The sequence below is a fragment of the Enhydra lutris genome, unplaced genomic scaffold, assembly GCF_002288905.1.
Source record: "Enhydra lutris kenyoni isolate GAN:26980312 unplaced genomic scaffold, ASM228890v2 scaffoldscaffold56, whole genome shotgun sequence".
NCBI lineage: Eukaryota > Metazoa > Chordata > Mammalia > Carnivora > Mustelidae > Enhydra > Enhydra lutris.
In genome coordinates, this window is record NW_019154140.1 from 13460620 (window position 1) to 13464800 (window position 4181).

Sequence of the window (4181 nt, forward strand, 5' to 3'; positions counted from 1 at the left end):
TTAGAGAGAGAGAACGTGAGAGGGGAGAAGGTCAGAGGGAGAAGCAGACTCCCCATGGAGCTGGGAGCCCAATGTGGGACTCGATCCTGGGACTTCAGGATCATGACCTGAGCTGAAGGCAGTCGCTTAACCAACTAAGTCACCCAGGCGCCCCTGTAACAAGGTTTAAAGTTTGTATCTTTTATGAAGTTATCTGATTGGCAGAACTAAAATGATATTTAGAATCCTAGCTTCAAAGACAACTGAAAATGTAGCCTTTGCAGTCCTTGCATATAGATAGACATATATGATGGAATTTAGAAGATGCAAAATGTATAAGTTCATAATAAAACAGTAGTAGAGTAATGAAATGTAAAAGAGTCATCTAAATTACTCATCAATAAATGAAGTAAGCATTATTGTCATCCTCAATTTACAGATGAAGGAATACCACATAAAGTACTCTACAAGGACAGTTGTCCTACAGACACTGTTGTGATGCATAAAGGCAAATTATTTTTGAGTAAATTGCATGTTGCTGGCTTTATGACATTTAATTAAAACTAACATTACTTAAGATAATAGTAATAGTTTTAATTTATTAAGCCCTGGGAGGTACTAGGCAAGTTTGTTAGCCATGTCTGAATAAATATTTAAACTACCCTCTGAGGTAATTCCCATTATTCTCCTTAATTTTTATATCAGTAAGTGACTCACTGAGAGTTTCACTAATTTTTCCAAGATTGCACAAATGGAGACTTAGTGGAGTGAATAATGGAGTATATGAGCTGCTCCTGAGACCTGAAGGCATCCGTGTCAAGAAAGCCATTGATGTGCTAAGTAAATAATATTGTTAAGTACCATTGTGATTTTCACTATTGTCTGTATGAAAACATCTCAAGTTAAGAAAACATTAAAAGTGTGATACTCATGGAAGTCTAACCATAGGGTTCCAGCTGGTACCATGATTAAAAGATATAATTTTGCCCTGTATGTGTCCCCAGTGGAGATCCTGGGAGGTAGACCTAAAAAGAAAAGAGAGTTTCTGCCTGTTGAGTAATGAGTTTAAGAGGAGCTGCTATTCAACAACTGTATTGTTGAAGGGGTATAGTGATTTCTGTCCATGGTTTTGAAAAACAAGGCATCCTAGAAAACCAAGTCATAAAAAAATTATTCAAACAGGATATCAGAGCAGAGCAATGATAATTTTAAGGCAGGAGGTATTAATAGTTTATATAGGAATAGGCTTTTTGAGACCTCCTCCTTTTGTTGATTAACAAATATTTTAGTAAATGACGGCACCATGGTAAGCCCTTTGGTAGGGAATAATGAACAAAGTATCCCATTTTCTACAAAACGTTCATAGTCTGTGAAGATCTAGCATCGAGAAAGATGACATTCTAGTATATGGTGAAAATTTCTAATCATATTGATAAACATACTGTATCATGAGGCTCATGTAATCCTATTTGACTATGAGTTACAGCAATACAAAGCCAATATTATAGATGGAGCAAAGAGGGCAATGCGAATTTGAGGACTTTAGCGCTGGAGATCTACCATCAGACAGAGTGGTATAGGGCATGATGAACACCAAAGAGATCTGATATTTAAGTATACAAAGACTTGCTGTGACTCAAATCAGACTGATGGAGAACGACTAAGTTTTATCTATCAGTGAGAGAATCAGTTGTTAATCCCATAATCTATGATTATGGCTGCGGTTGTTGTTGTTGTGGATAACTCAGTGCTCAATCCAAAAATGACAGAAACTCTTTCCAATGAGAAATGATATTATCATACAGGCATATGTTATATCTGAGATTACCAGTGGAAGAGTTTGGGATTCTAACCTTCTTTAGTGAAAGCAATATTCTGCATGTAAATTTAGGGATTTAAGTTTAATTCGAAAAGAGTAGCTGTCTTATGAATTTTTAATTTTCTAAGATATGTTATTTTGGAAAGAAATCCCCATAAGCCAAGCCTGGCATATTAGATGAGCTTATTTAGTACTCTTGTGAAAGAAAGTGCTTTTGTGGAAGAAATAACATCCTATTCTGAAAATCTAAGATTTCTTTGTGTATGTTCATGTTGCAAAATTTCTCACCTCCCCTAGCAATTGGTACAATGGCTTCTTTGGGGGACACAGTTTTGATCTGAATCATTTTTCAGATGCATATTGGTGATATATACATTATTTGTTTCCTATGAATATCTGCCTTTTAATTTAAAAGGAGGAAAAAAGTATACCCACTTAAAGGGATTGTTAATATCTTGTGGGGGGTAGGTAAAATGTTGAAGAGAGTTTAAAACATATAATGTTGCTCTTTCATCTGGTTATTGTGTCATGAGGCACCGTGAGCAGCAAAGTCTCCAAGTGACACCCTGTACTGGTGGTGTGGGAAGTCCTGAATGGGAATCAGTGCCAGTGTCAGAAGTTTCTGGAGATGGTGGAGCTGCAGATCAGCTTGAAGAACTACAATCCACAGAAGGACAAATGCTTCTCAGGCACATTCAGGCTCAAGTCCACTACCTGCCCCAAGTTTTGGGGGCTCAGCAGCACTGTGATGAGTCCAAGATTGTGGATATTCCCCACATGGACACTAAGACCCTGAAGAAACTCAACAAGAAAAAAAAATTAGTCAAGAATATGACCAAGAAGTGTGATGCCTTTTTGGCTTCAGAATCTCTGATCAAGCAGATTCCACAAGTTTTGGGTCTAGGCCTGAATAAAGTTGGCAATTTCCCTTCCATGCTGACCCACAATGAGAACATGGGGGTCAAAGTGGATAAAGTGAAGTCCACAGTCCAATTCCAGATGAAGAAGTTGCTATGTCTGGCAGTGGCTGTTGGCCACATGAAGATGGCAGGTGATGAGCTTGTGTGCAACATCCACTTAGCTGTCAACTTCCAGGTGTTGTTGCTCAAGAAGGATTGGCAGGAGGTCTGCGCTTTATGCAACAAGAGCATCATGGACAAGCCCCAGCACCTGTACTAAGGCATACCTCGATAAACCCTTGTGCTAACATTAGAAAAAAAAAAAAGAAAGAAATATATACTATCCATATGAGGAACACTAGTATTGGTTTTATAGCATAACTTTTTTCTGTGCATAATAAATTGAATCAATAAAATCAGCTTTTCATAGAAAGCATAAAAGAGAAGTAATGACTACTTGCTGTTTTCTGTTTCTAACCACGCAATTCCCATTCACTTTGCTCACTTTTACAGCTGCTATTTGCAATCATTATTCTTTTTGCCCAGGATATCCATTTAATTATATTTCTTACCTTTACTCGGAATTCGTACTGCATTGTTGGAAATGTTGTGAGCAGTCCTATATTTTATAATCATATGGACCTGGGTATATGTTTTTATAAAATATTAATCCCATACTGAAAAGTCTACCTTGTTTTTTTTTTTTCAGCGTAAGAGTATTCATTGTTTTTGCACCACACCCAGTGCTCCATGCAATCCATACTCTCTGCAATACCCACCACCTGGTTCCCCCAACTTCCAACCCCCCGCCCCATCAAAACCCTCAGATTGTTTTTCAGAGTCCATAGTCTCTCATGGTTCACCTCCCCTTCCAATTTCCCTCAACTCCCTTCTCCTCTCTAACTCCCCTTGTCCTCCATTGCTATTTGTCTACCTTTTTATCTGTTGCTCAAAATCTTATAAGGTGGAAATGGTCTGTTCTATTAATCCAAATGGCTAGTGCAAGCCTGCAATTTAGTTGCTTTGAAAGTCTTTTCAGAAATAACATCTGAATGATTTTCACTATAAGAATTAGGAAGAAATTAAAAGAGACCCTTAATCTCAGGAAACAAACTGAGGTTTGCTGGGGAGTGGGAGGGAGGCGAAGGGTGGCTGGGTGATGGATATTGGGGAGGGTATGTGCTATGGTGAGTCCTGTGAATTGTGTTAGACTGATGATTCACAGACCTGTACCCCTGAAGCAAATAATGCATTATATGTTTAAAAAAATGCAACAGCAAAGGCAAAGGAAGACACAGAATTTGGAGAGCTAGAAAAAACTTTTCATCATTTGCTCCTCTAAAGCTTTAGAAAGTATAATAGGTAAGAAAAAAAAGAAGGAGGAAGAAATTATATTTGTGAGTTTTCCTAATCTGTAAGCTGTTAATATCCATATTAATAGGTATTAAATATTTTTATTGGTTTTTCTTTTAGTTTACCTAGTT

General features: G+C 37.5%; 1 pseudogene; it reads left to right on the forward strand.

The window, feature by feature from the left end:
* The first annotated feature begins 1282 nt into the window (after positions 1 to 1282).
* On the forward strand, positions 1283 to 2977 carry LOC111157772 (annotated as a pseudogene).
* Positions 2978 to 4181: the final 1204 nt, after the last annotated feature.